We start from the raw sequence: 14,616 nt of genomic DNA, 5'->3' as shown, positions 1-14,616 counted from the left end.
TTAGGCTGTTAGTTTATTTTATCTTAATAGGTCTGAAGGAATTTTTTTCACTGTTACTCTTTCTTATATGTGCCTCAGTTTTCATGTATTGGTATATATTCAAATCCAGTAATTCAGAAGGCAGACAGTCAGGGAAATGAGTCTGGGATGTTTTTGTGAGGCTATTTCTTAGACTACCCAAGAGAGCTGTTACCACAGGTATGAATAGGACATACCTTGTTTTGCTGTAACTGTTAATGTATGTGCATTCAAGTAATGAAATCCAGGAAAACATCATCACTTCTCCTCAGGTCAGGGAGAATAAGGGAAAAATCTCTGTCTGCAGCTAAAGTCCTTCTTGACCTCACATGCTGAGAAATGACTGGACACACTGCTCTTGAAAGGAGAGATGTTACTGGAGTCATACTAATGAATTGAGATGTATGAGTTCAGTTCTTCTGCCGTAAATTTCTGTGATCATGAGTAAGGTTCCTAGTCTCCTGAAAACCTATAAATGAGGTAAACAGTTTTTTTCTCCCAGCCTCATCTGTTTAAATTGTGATGTCTTTGAGGCAGGAACAGTACACATTGTGCAGATACACAGGAGGTGAAAAGGCCCAAGCTATCCTGTCCTGTCTGCTGCCTTTTGCTAACACTTTTGTGGTAAGTAGAACAGCATGGATGTGATAGAGACTGGAAGAAGCAGCCAGGTGGAATGACGTTTTTGAGGTCTGTGAAGATATATAGAGGGGCATAACAGAAATGTCTTTAAATATTTAGATTTTGAGAAATTTTAGAAGGTGTCGGAAAACATATTTTTTTTTTCCCCCTCGTGAATTCAAGCTATGCCTTTGTTCACATGGTTTTTAAAAGTAAGAGAAATTATAAACATTATAAAGGCAGAAAAAGGAAAGCTGAGGGGTTCATAGAGGAGGCAGGGAGGATGCCAAGCTTTACTTTGGGGAAACTTTGGGGAAAATAAGGACAGGAGAGTGGTTTTTGTGTCTGCTTTTACTGAAGGCACTCCATGTGGATTGGTGTTAGCAAAGGCTTTACGCTGTGTGCGTCAGTGCTTTGTAAATGCTGGCAAGTTACACTTACAGGCTGCTGGACTCTGTACAGAGTGCTGATCTATAGATGGTTTTTCCTTTTCTGTAAAGGACACCTCCAATGCTAGCTGCATTTGAAGGCATAGAAAATAGATTTGAAAAGCTACACACAGCAGCTGTCATAATTTACTGTAATATCCTGCTGTTTAGGATAACTAATGAGTGCGTCAGTTCCTTGGATGTGTTGAGCCAGATCATTAATCAGTATCAACTGCCCTTGCTGCATGGAACTGGGGGGACTTCCATATGGGTTGATATGCATTGCCTACATTGGGAGATTAATGTCTGGAAAGGAGGTGGTGTGAAACTGCTGGCTGGGTTTGTGTTCATTGGAGGTGAAATCCTGTACCTGGCTTGGTGTTGGGAATATTACAGTATTGGCATATCATGGAAAGCATGGAACAGTTACAAGAAAACAACTTGTATTTCTAAGTTTGGGTGTTGTTTCTTAAGCTGCTCTCCTGCTCTGCAGAACATGAGCAACTTGGATCATTTAATTCTTCACAACCTGTCCTGTAATGAGAAATTATTTCCAGACAGGTCCAGAATTTGCTTGACTTCCTGTGGCTGACTTTCAGCTCATATTCCCATCCAGCTGTGAGGTATCATCCTTCTGCTTTATCCTCCCATCAACTGCCTAATGTTAAAGTAAATCAGAAGTGAGAGGATGTTATCTTCATAGTAGGAGTTTACTTATATCTTAAGTGATACAAGGTTTTGATACAGCCACAGCATATTTCTTTAGTGTAGTCTTAGTGCAGATAGCAACAGCAGCACTTCTTATAGTTGCAAATTCAATCTATGTTTTCAGTAGAGTAGTGGGTTCTAGTGTAGTAATGGATGGGCATCAGCCAAGCGTTGGGTGCAACACTGGCTGTACAAAGGGAATAACAACATGCATGTATGAAGTATAGACTAGAGAGTAGTTTTGGACTGTGCCACGCTGAAGGTGAGTCAAAAGAGCAAAGGCAGATGGCAGAAGCTGCTGGTGAGAGGCAAAGACATCATCATTGTTACTGACTTGTGGGCTTGTCATGATTCTGACAAGAAAGGTGCTGGTTAGCCATAATTCTGTGAGACTGCTAGTGGCCAGTGAACAGCTGTTATCCCTGCAAGTTTAATTTCCACCTGTAGCATTTAATCCACTTTGCCAGCTCTTGTGTGAGTGTAGCAAACTGCAAGACAGAAGGACAACCAAATCAAAGTGCTTTAAATTTCTTTTCTTGAGGGTGGGTACTTCTTTGTCTTCTATGAATTTCTGAAGTTTAACGTTCGGCTGTCTGTCTCATCACAGACTTGTGTGGAGCTTTGCTTTTTTTAAATACATATTTTTATGTATATGTGATTCTTTTTTTCCTATTTCCCCTCACTTTTTGAAGTATATGCAAACAACTACTTGTATCCTGTGCTGGCCAGTCTGCCTCAAAAAACCCCAGAAATTTCCTAAGGTAAACCTATTAAAGAGGTGTCATGATAGATGGATTTGAAGGGCAGATCTTGGTTGCAATATGGACCAATAAGTTCAAGTGTTGTCTCTGTAATGTGTGAAAACCGAGGGGCAGAGAAGTGAAGACTCCAAGCTCTGTTGGTAGCTGCTTTGCCTGGGTAATAGGGATCAGGTCAGGAGGTAAAGAACTGCATCTACTGTCAAGTTTCTTTAACTAATATGGTGCAATGTGGCATTGCTGTAACTGATTCAGCACAAAACTTCTGAAAACCATTCAATAATTTAAAGTTGTTGATTCCGAACCCAGGTAGGGTCTCCTGACAGAGTGCAAAATATTCTGATGTACTTGCAGCAGTTTATGCCAGCCTACATTTCTACAGTGGAACTTGGAGCAAACACAGAAAGTGTGTTTGAAAGTAATGTTAATTTTTGATGAGGTGCATTTGGTTTTCCAGGGGCCTAGTGGTGGTAATGATCCCATTAAATCTGTTTCTTGAATCCTTCTCCAAAGGGAAGATGTTTGGGGCACCAGCAATATGTATTGTTTTTTAGTGTCTTTGGTATAGAAACTTAGTACCTAGGTATTGATTTAGATGCTTTCTGAACTGTGCAGGTAAGTGTGGGTTACAAACTCTAATTGATCCTGTCCAAAGGTGATAATTTGACTCCAGTGCAGATCACAAATATTCAATGTATTCCGTGCAGTTACTCTATGATAAGTCTCTCATCTTGTCACCAGTTCTGGTACTGGTGTGAGTGAGCGTGTTCCTCTTTGGGCAGTGTGAATGCTGCTGTCCTGGCTCACATGGACCTGTGCTGTGCTTCCCACTCTGAGTGGGTCACATCCAGCACTGTGGCCAAGCCCCAGCGCTCGGAAGTCGCTGCACAGCGTCTCTGCTGGCCCAGCCGTGCTCCATGGCTTGGCCAGCAGTGTTATTTGTAATGGCTGATGGCTCTCAGCAATGCTGCTGCTCTGCCAGCACGGGGGCCTGGGGCACAGCCAGCTGCTCCGTGGCCAGACGGAAGAGCAGAGCAGAGGGAGTGCTGCAATTCGAGATGGAAACGCACTTGGATTGTGTGTTTTGGATGGTTGGTTTAGGAGAGCAAAAGATCAAAACTTGTTCTTGAAACTACAAATGTGTTAGTGGTAACTTAAAGTTACCACAAAGGGCAAGGATAGGGGAGGTGTGTCTTCTCCCTGGAAGTACCATGGTAAAATTTGTATGATGTAATTTACTGTTTTGCAGATTTTCTGGGTGGAAAATGTGTATCTTGGTGTATCCATGGCAACAAAATTAAGGTAGCAGTTGTTTTAAGTCACTAGCTTAAAAGAATAAGCTGAAAAGCTTTAAAAATCCCCCCAACAAGTGAATACTTTGCAGATGTTACAGTACCAGGAAACTCAGAATGCCATGTCCTTGAGTGCTTTACTCATTCGTTGAGGTAGGAAATTAGGTGATGTGTAAACTGTTGTTGTTAGCACCAAAATTTCCTTTGCCCTCAGTGCCTGATTTTCTGGTCTACCTTGCTTCTGCACAGGTTCTTCTAAGCGTTTACTCAGGGCATGTCTGTGGGATAACATTTACCTGCTGCTCCCTGTGGAGCTGGGTGCTCACTTGGGAGCATGGTGGCCCTTGGTTCAGCTCCCAGCTGTGCAGCAGGCTCCTTGGGAAGGTCACTTCTGTCTTCCTGCCCTCTGTCAAGTGTTGTGGATGACTTCAGGACAGCTTGAATGTTGCTGTGAGTCACTGTCATGCCACAAACACCTCTGAAAGAGTGTAGTGTGACCCTGGACCTGGCAGCTAGTAAATAATCAATCAGCTCAGGCAGGGCTGTACTACCCTTGCTCAGAGGGAGCTGGGAGGGTGGGGAGGATCCTGCACTTGCTGGTTCTGTCATCCTCGTGGTGTCTCAGGTCCACAGCCAGAACAGTGTGGGAAGAATAGTCCTTAGGCTTATAAGGATGACAGAGGGACAAGTGTGTGTAATAGTGGGATACTGTAAGAGATGTATCAGCTGTTTGGGAATTGGAAAATTTCCTTTAGAAAATACCTTTCATCTCTGTTTAAAGGCTTACAGTTGGCTATGTTCACTGGGGGTATATTTCAGGAGCTAAGTACCTGTCATATTTTAAAAACACCCTATGTTTCCCAAAGCCCTTGAACAATTTTAAGAATCATTGGATGAGTATTGGAATCAATGCATTTAAACAGTGCTATGTCTATATTTGTTTGTGTGTATAATCATAGATATGCAATTAAATGTATTCTCTGAAAAGAAACCTCTTCAATGGTAAATTTGAAATAATGATAAATCAGGTTGAGATTTAAATGTTCCCTAACCATTTAATAGCATCTAAATTAAGAAATATTTGCTAGTGCAGGTTTGGCTAGGGCTTTAAAGGAAAATGAAAGTGCTCGAACCACAGGAAATCAATGGCCTAATCGTCTGGAAAAAGAGTTCATTGCAGTGCCAGGATAACCTGTGAGAGCAATAGCCTATTCTGCAGGTGTAGGGAGAATATTTGTCATTGAAGTTCTACAGCAGAAGCAGTTCCATGACAGGTAACTTGTGAGGTTGTGAGACTGATGGGGAGTTGAGAATGTCATATATAGCTTGTGTCAGGGAGGGATTTGAGAAAGACTAAATGAGGAATGGTGAGATACTCTCTTTATTTTGGTAGAAGCAGTCACATTTCCTCACTTTCTTTCATTATAGATAATACTCTTTTAGAAACAATTTAAAACCTGCAATTTTAAACCTGCTTTCTTCTCTTGTTGAGTGGGATCTGCAGGTTGTGCTCTGGGTGGGGGACACGGTGGCAGCCACAGGCAAGAGGCTCTGCCCTGGTGCTGCCCCTTGGCACAGCTACCCACTGTGAAGGGGCTTTGGTCCCAGCAGTGAAAGTCTGGAGTGGTGTGAGTGTGACTGACAGTGGCTTCTGGATGGTCAGACAGGAAGGTTCCCTTAACAAGAGTTTTCTTCCAAGGACGGTAAAAGTTAAGCAAATAAAAAATCACAGCAAAACAAAGGAAGAAACAAATAAAAAAAAACCAACCCAAATCACCCCAACTTTAATAAAGAGCAAATCCACATCTAAAATGGAAAAAAAAAATGAAACTTGAATTAAATGTGTTGTTTATTGCATATCTTCTTAGTTAAATGAATGGTGTTGTATCTTAACAAATTTACATGCTGAACTTTAATGTGTGGGATATTTAAATCTGAACATCTATATGTTTTATAGTTACTAATCAGGGAGAATGAGCCCCTTTTTTAGGCATAGCAGCTAAAACCAGAAACCAAGTTTAAAGCTGTAGACCTTAATTATGGTTTCATGTTTTTAACTTATAATAATTTTGAGTTAATTATGAATTTTGAAAGTATTACTACTATGACCTGCACTAATAATTTATCTTCATTATGAATGAACAGTCAGCATCAGGAAACCTTTCCTTCTTGACAGGTACAGAAGGGTGTCATGGGAGCTGCTCCTGTGCTCTCTGGTGAGATGTACCATGTCCTGCAGAGATTTTCTTGGAATCTAGAAACACTAGATACAAAGGCAGGCCTTGGGAGTTATGTGACAATGAAGGGAACCAGTGATTGAAGCAGAGAGACCTTCAGGGGCTGACTGTGTTCACTCCTTTGTTTACCTGCTTTGAGGAGTAACTGCCCTAGACTGCACTGGGACACTCTCATCCTTCCCCAGGGATGGGTTGTTTGTGTTGCTGATTCTATCTACACTGCCTTGGGTATGGAAGAATGGAAAGGCTCATCTTTTTGCTCTGTATTTGGGAATAAAAGTCATAAAAGTGAAAGCTGCTCTGTATGAGAACAGGCTTTGTTACCAATTAGACTGAAACTTGGGAGGAGCCAAAGCAGGATCACAGATCTTGCAGCTATCAGTGCTAAGTGCTGAGCATAGATGACTTTGCAAGCAGAAACATAGGATGCAAATATTTAACAAAGCCTTTCTCAGGCTCACAGGAGGGATGCAGAGTGCGAGTTGATGTTTGGAGTAGAATGCCTGGGTGACAATCTGCTGTTTGCACTAACTCAAATAGAAGTTACACATGCTCATCAGTTTAAGAGCTGATATGTAAATGTGCTGCAGTTCCATGTCCTGGACTATGTCAAGAATAACTCCAGAAAGTAAAATCAATCCAGTGGTTTCCAGAGACAAGAGTGAACTAATGTTGTGGGAATATGGTTGTCAGGGTTATGCTGATCTAAGGAGGATAAGAATAGTGTAGAATTCAGGAAATCCTGAAATAGGAGTGGGAAGGGAATAACTATTTTTATATTCCCCAATGTTTTATATATATATATAAGATATATAAGATACCAGCTGGAGATAGCTTATCTGGCAGATTTGCTGGGGCTTGAGTACATGGTGATGGCTATGGGCATGGCAGGAGAGTAGTCTTTCTTGACAGTGTGAAGATGTCTTGCATCAAGCAATAGAAATGGAAGGAAGAGCTTTCAAATGATTGCAAGTTGTCGAGTTTTGTTTGAGGGGAGACCATGTGGGAAAAAAATACAATGTTACTTTAATAAAAAAAATCATAAATAAAAAAGCAGGAGTGGGTAGGAGACTGGTGGGTGGTGGTAAAGAGAAGACTCTTGCTGACATTTCTTTTTGGTATTTTTCCTCTTAAAAACAAGAGCAGGCAGTCAAGCAGTACTCATGTCTGCTTTAAAATATATTTAATATCTTTTCCACAGCCTCTTGTGTTTAGTAGGACTTCAGAGAATAGCTTTTTTCTTTTCTTTTTCTTTCTTGTTTTAATCTATTCTTTCCTTTTTTTCTTCTTTTTTTTATTTTCCTTTTTTTTCTGTCACAGGCACTGTGTGCCAATACAGGAGTTCAGTCAGTCAGCAAATTTCCTGAATTAGCTGCAGTAGTTGAAAGCAGAGACTGAGAAAGGCCCCTTGCCACTGGTGAGATTAGACTGTGCCTAATCTGTGTGGTACTGGCAAATTCTGTGTGTTCTCTTCATGGCAGGGAAGTTGACTTGTGCTACACATGTATGTCCTATGTGCTGTTGTGACACAAATTGGAGCATTTCTCTGCTGTCCTTGTCAAAATCTGACCCTGGGTGTCTGTGACAGCTGGCAAAAAGAGGTCCCATAGTAAGGCCTCATGGGAAGACCCACACAGCAAAGCCTTTTTAGGACCAACATCAAATGCCATTGATGATGTCTCTGTTGATAATGGTTCTGTTTCTTAGGATTGCTGCCCAAATGACTGCAGTTTGGAATTTATCACAGTTTGGGTGTTGTCTCAAAATAGGAAGGATGAAGCTGTTTTCTGGTTTTAGGGGAGGAAAGAAATTGTTGATTGAGCTCAGATGAATGAAAACCCAGGCAGTATTAGCACATCATGGTACCAAGTATTTCCAGCCACATCCACCCTTTGTCTTCAAAAAATCCAGTAAGTCTCTCACCTTTGTGCTTTGCAAAATCATGGAGCAGATCCTCCTGAAAACTGTGATGAGGGACATGGAAAATAAGGAGATGACTGGTGACAAACAACATGGCTTCACTAAGGGCAAATCTTAGAAATCTGGTGGACCTCCATGGCAGTGTTACAGAGGTGGTAGATGAGGGAAGGGTGACTGATGTCATCTGCCTGGCCTTGTGCAAAGCATTTGTTAGTGTGTCACATAATATCCTTGTCTCTAAAACAGAGAGAAATTAATCTGATGGCTGGACCACTCAGTGGACAAGGACCAGCTGGACAGATGGGCCCATGCAAACCTCATGAAGTTCAAGGGAAACACAAGGTCCTGCACTTGGTGGGGGCAATGCCAAGCACAAATACAGACTGGGCAGCAGTGGATTGAGAGCAGCTCTAAGGAGAAGGGCTTGGCACAGGGTAGTGGTGGGTGAAAAAAAGGAATATGACCTGACAATGTCTGCTTACACTCCAGGAAACCAAGTGTGTCCTGGACTGCATCCAAAGCAGCGTGGCCAGCAGGTCAGGGAGGTGCTCCTTCCCCTCTGCTCCGCTCCAGTGAGGCTCCACCTGCGTCCAGCTCTGGGCCCACCAACACAGAAGGATGTGGACCTGTTGGAATGGGCCCAGGGGAAGGCCACAAAATGACCAGAGCATCTGGAGCATCTGTCCTTTGAGGACAGGCTGGGGGTGTTGGGGTTGTTCAGCCTGGAAGATTTTATAGCAGTTTTCTGGTATTTAGCGGGTCAAGAGGAAAAATGAACAGGGAGTGTAGTGATAGAATGAGGTGCAATGGTTTTAAAGTGAAAGAGGGTAGATTTCAATTAGGTATTTGGAAGAATCATGATGATTAGACAGCGGAACAGGTTGTAGAGAACTTATAGCTGCCTCATCCCTGGAAGTGTTGAAGGCCAGGATGGATGGGGCTTTGGGCAGGCTGGTCTAATGGAAGGTGAATTTGTCCATGGCAGGGGGGTTGGACAAGATGATTTTTGAAGTCCATTCCAACCAAACCATTGTCTGATGCTCTGAAGTAGCAGCAAGCTCTAGAAAGTACTAGACCAAAGAGAGGTGTTCTGCATCTAGAAACCGGGTTCCTTGACCAGTGTGCAGATAAATACAAGCCCTAAGGAAAAATTGTCCTGTGTTACAGGAGGAAGTCACTTTGATCTCTGTATTTGACAGGAGTGCCAAGGGAGGAATGGAAGAGTGAGTATAGATGTTTCAAAGCAAGGAAATCAGAGAGCAGGACTTTTATCTAATTCAGAGTGTCCAGGTTCCTGGAAAGCTGAGCTGTCTATGACGGATTTTTGATCAGACAGTTTGAATTTGACACTGGGACTCAATTCACCTGCTTTTGTTAAGCTGTAGCTTCCCCCACTAAGAACTTGTGAAGTTAGCCTGAAAAAAAAACCAAAAAAAAACAACCTCTTAAATGGTTGGGAGTTGTTAGGGTGTTTTTTTGATGGACTCCAGGTGGTGTGGGATGTGCCAAAGAGCCTGGAAGCACTTGACACAAGCCAGGACAGAAAGACTGAAAACATGCCTCTGGTCTCTGGAGCAGGATGTCTGGAGTAGCTGGATTTGAGGGGGGGCTGAGTAGCTCTAACTGGAGTTCCATTGCAGGTGAGGTTTTGTTACTGAACTTAAGGCTTAGAGGCCCATTGTGCTCAGCAGCACATGATAACTAGATATGGATATCTTGTAAAAGAAGAGACAGAAAAAAACCCAGCCTGAGAATAAAGGTGGGACACAAGCAGACAAAATGTTTTGCCTGGGGTTATACAGCAGGTCGTGTGTGGAGAGGGAAGTGGAGCCCTGGAGCTCTCTGCTGGTGGATGTCTTCTAGACATGAGGAGTAGATTTAGATGCAGCCTACAGCGGTCAAGCAGTCTGATCAGCCCTGCCTCATGTGGCTTTATTAATGTTTTTTAATGGGCATGATGAAGATAGGGTGGTACTGGGCTTGATGCTTTGAGAGACTGCCTAGAGTAGAGGCTAGACAGTGTTAAAGGAATAAAGTAGGTATTTATTAAAAGGCCTTCAAAGGATACACCTTGGGCACTACAAGAGCCCAGCCGTGGCTACACCCAAGATGAACAATAAGTCATGAGTTTTTACACTTTTGTAAGTTTTGGTCCATTTACATGTTGGGGTTAATTGTCCCATTACAGCTTCAGGTCATGAAGTCCCATCCTCCCAGATTGCTCTCCTCAATTTGCTGTTGTTGATACTTTTTGGGCCTGAAGCTGCAATGGTGTCCTTGGTTCTCGGGCTGGAAAAGGATTGTCTGACTTAACTGTGAGGAGAACTTGCTAACACTTCATATAAAGTTCAGAGTTATATACTAATGCAGTACAGAATCTGGAAAATCTGAGAGCTAAAACATTAAGCATCAGGCTGTACACAACTACCCAGGCTTGCTGCAGGCAGTGTTGTGTGTGCATGCTCCAGCATCTTCTCTGCCTTATCTCTTGAGCTGCTCCTTAGCTCTGCTGGAAGCACGTGTGACTGCAGTGTGGATACAGACTTCCTCCTGCATTCCTGTAGAAAAGATAAGGCGTGCCGTGGGTTCCTGTGCATCTGTGCTTGTGTTTACTGCACTCTCTAGGGATGCAAATGAATGATAAAGGCTGGGTCAGGCCAGTGGTCTGTCTAACTTGTTTTCTTTTTTCAGCTGCCAAGAGCACCTGCTTGAATCAGCCAACATCAGTCCACAAAAGTCATGGAGAAAAAAGGATTTGTTTGAATTGTTATTACTAGAGATTCTAGCTTGTTCTTACTTCATGATTGAGTTTGTTTTTATAGGAAGAATCTTTGCTGTTATGAGTCACTCTGGCTTAAAAGCAGGATTTTGCTTTCAGATGCCTTTTGCCTTAAAAGGTGATGTTGCTCCTGGTATTTATCAAGTTTAGAGAAAAAAAATCGAAAAATCATCAGGCAGCTCATTCTTCTCAAGAAACACTTGAAACTTCCATAGTTATTTGTTTTAGAAAAATCAAAATAAAGCAATGCTTAGTGAATGCATTGCTGATGTCTCTTCTGGGCCAGCTTGATTTATTTAACAGTAAAATATCAGACAGTGACACTCCTGCATCTAACAGGGATGTAGCCTGCTTGCTGGTGTGTTAGATTTCTAGACCATCTGGAAATTAGTGTCATTAAACACCTGAAATAACAAGATTAAAAAAACCAGACAAACAACAGCAAAAAAGGTTGGAGTTAAACTATGGCAAGTCAGGCACAATTGATCTACAGACCTAATGCCTTTCAAGTGGGTAGATAAAGCACAGTCTCGGCTGTGTGTGGTCACCAAGGATGGAACAGTTCTTTTTTAGAGGTTGGATTTTTAACCCTACATAATTTACGGTGGTTAATTCCACTGTGCTTAAGTATAGAATCTATCTGCAGTTCCAAACTTAATGCTGAGGAAATGTATACACTACCAAAAATCTTGTGGCAAAAAACAGTGGTGTAATTCATTATCAACTATAAAGCTGCCATGGAAAAGGAAGGGATTATTCTTCCCAAAAGGTTTTGGCTATGGCTCTGACCTGCTGCTTTTGTAGGTAGAGCTAACCTGTTATGCATTGGCTGATTATGCATTTAAATGTTTCTATGCATTTGAATATAGCTATATACTCACTTTTCTCTATGCAGCATCACTTGGTGAAGTTTTACCCCTCCCAGCAGAAGATGCTTTTTATTTGAGGGTATTTATTGCATAAACTGCTTCCACAAAACTAAGCTTGTTTCCTTGGCATTTGTCAGCCTCAGAAACTTGAAGGTTTACAAATATTTACCAGTTTCACTTTTTCTTGCCATGACCTTTTCCCTGTATAGGAAACAGAAACCCACACTCTCTTCTGAATACTTTCTGTGCGTTGTTCCTTGGGACTCACAAAGCTTATTTCTTGTGCTGCTGGTGGACTGTAAGTCACGGCCTGCTGTGCTGTAGACACTCTTTACCTGGACTTCTCTCTGCATGCCCAGTGCGCCTTATTCTCTTGCCATTGCATGGTCACTCTCACATCTTACTAGTTTGTGAGTGGAGTCAATGATAAAATCACCTCTTTTTAATTTTTTTTTTTAATTCTGTATTGAAAATGTGCAAGAAGAGATTTTCTCCAGTAACTTAATGTTTATTTGGTGACCCAAGTTTCATTTTAGTAACAATCGCCGCTGAGGTTGGCGAGTGTGGGGGGAAGTAGGGAGGTGAGGTGAAGGAGATAACAGTAATATTGGATTGAAAAGTTTGTTCCTGAAGTGACTCCTGATGACCACCTGCCTGTTTTACTCATGAGTCTGTTGTTTTGTGTCTTGCAGTGGCATCACTGAAGGGGACAGCTGTTACTGCTGTGGGAGATCAAGAGCTCCTTCCAATTGCATCTTCTGTGTCATCTGCAGAACCCCCAGTTACAGTGAGTTTCTCCTGCACACACTCTGTTTCTTCCAGTGAGGATTTGTTAGCTGTAATATGTGATAATTTTGTGCTTCTCTATTTATACTTTGTCAGTTCACTTGCTACTGCAAAAAGCTTTGATTTATGAATCCCAGGCCAAAAGATTGCATACACTTCTTATCCCCCCAAACCTCATACCTGAAGCTCATAGTTGCAAATTCTTCCGACCAGCTGCATACCCTGTGAGGGAAATGATCAAAGACTGTGTGCTTTGGGTGAGTGTTCTGATGATTCATCCAATAGCCAAGATGAGAAGTGGACAAAATATTTTGTTCCCAAGAATAGCTTCAGAAAGAAAAGCTTATTTAAATAAAAAATGGAGGAAAAAAAAGTATTACTTGAGCAAAGAAGATTAAACTTGTTCAGAGTGCCAGAAACGCATCATACCTGTGTGACATCTAGTCATGGGCATGGCAGGTGAAAATAGAGGGTGACTCAGTGCTGGAGTGTTCCTGAGTCTGTACCTAGATATACTCTTAAATTGAGATAATGGAATTTTCTCTGCCGTGCAAGAGAGCTACCTAATTCAGTGCTATTTGGAAACCGAATGAAAACTCTTGAAAATTCTCATTCCCCCTTTCAGTTTCGACCTAAAGGAAATGAAGAAAATGCTTCCCTAATCCTGCCAGCTGTCTGTGAATGCCCATGTAACGTATAACTTGTCTGTGATTCTTTTGTCAATAATTCTCTTCTGCTAATAACTCAGTAAAACAGACTCAGGTGATTTCAGTATTTTTCATAACAATGATAACAATTGCTTGCAAGGCCATCTCCAGTTTTCAGCCAATTCTGACAACTGGTTGGAAGAGCTGAATTGTCTTCTGAATTCCTATGTGGAATCCATCTGCAAGACTAAAACGGTGGGAGCACTTCTATGCATGTGGAAGTGTTTGTTTTGATGAAAACTTGAGGACTAAATGAACAAAAAAACCCTGAGTGCTTAAGGGGCTGTCAGACACTTGTACAGTTAAATGGCATTGAATGTTGACATGGTCTAGATTTCGAGTTGTGAAGCTGAGTGTACAGGAATTAATTGTACTCAGGTAATGGATTCTCCTGAGAACTAATAGCAGTAACAAGAGGAACAATGCCTTAAGAGGAAAATGCCCTCAAATCTGTGGAAAGCTTTTAGCAAATGATTTTGGCACGATGTATACTTCTAGCCTGTGTCAATATTGCAGATGTGTAAATTATACATGACTTACAAAATAAGAAAATTTGCTTCTAGGGAGCTCTTGTGTTTTGCCTGTAAGGATGGAGCCAGCCTGCAACATATGTAGAGAATATTACCTGTCAGAAATTGAATATTGAGTGAAAGTAATCGTTTTAATCAAGAGTAGTTAAAAGTGAGGCTGAGTTGAAGGAAAAAACAACTGCTCAGCTGGAAGACTGCTTCCAGTGCTGCAGACATGCCCTGAGATGCATGCTTTCTGTATTAGGAATATTGATCAGGGCCATGGTTGTACCTTGCATTACCACTGTTCTTCCTGATAATTGCAACCAAGATTTCTTAACTCTTTGAATTCTGCTCCTTTCTCTGCACCCAAGTTCAAAATACTTGGTGCTGGTGTATTCGATGAAGGAGAGCACTGCTCAAAGGAGCAGTTTCTTGGTTCATGGATAGATAACTTGCAGAATCTACTGGCTGAGGCAAAGACATTCTGGCTTATATCAATTTGTATTCCTGACAAATCATCTGTAGTAATTGTGGGTGTTTTCTTAGGAGAGTTGCTGTAAAGGGGTGTCATTGAGGGCAGTGGCTGTATGCACAGTCTGAGATACACTGAGCTGAGTGCTGTAGAGGAGCCTGAGACTTTGTGTTTCTTCCTTCTTCTTTACAGTACCTTGGGAGAGCTGAATCCCTCTTAAAACCAGGGAAGCCACCTCCAGTTAAAACTAGCTGACAACAGAGGGATGAGGTTGCAGATGAGTGATGTCAAAGACATTTGTGTGCTACAACATTTGGCTCCGGCATCCTTGAGAAGGCAGAACTCTGCAGTTGTAGCTGCTTGTAGGGTTCTGTGCAGAGCAGGTCAGCCCTGGTGCAATGCTGGATGCACAGTGGATACTGGTAGCCCTGTGGGATGTATTTTCTTTCTTAACCCACCGCAGTCTGGACTTTTTGCTCTCATGTCATTGTTCTTTGTTGAGCCATCAG

At 42.0% G+C, this 14,616-nt stretch overlaps 1 protein-coding gene across 2 annotated transcripts in view; it reads left to right on the top strand.

The window, feature by feature from the left end:
- Positions 1-14,616, top strand: part of TSPAN4 (tetraspanin 4) — a 417,908-nt gene that overhangs the window by 55,898 nt on the left and 347,394 nt on the right. For both annotated transcript variants that reach the window (XM_077179946.1, XM_077179947.1), the window contains exon 2: positions 12,323-12,417. The gene's annotated coding sequence lies outside the window, so the exon portion shown is untranslated. The remainder of the gene's footprint in view (positions 1-12,322; positions 12,418-14,616) is intronic.

The sequence above is a fragment of the Agelaius phoeniceus genome, chromosome 6, assembly GCF_051311805.1.
Source record: "Agelaius phoeniceus isolate bAgePho1 chromosome 6, bAgePho1.hap1, whole genome shotgun sequence".
NCBI classification, from domain to species: Eukaryota; Metazoa; Chordata; class Aves; order Passeriformes; family Icteridae; genus Agelaius; species Agelaius phoeniceus.
The sequence above is the reverse complement of the archived record's forward strand: the minus strand, read 5'-3'. Positions and strand labels throughout refer to the sequence as shown.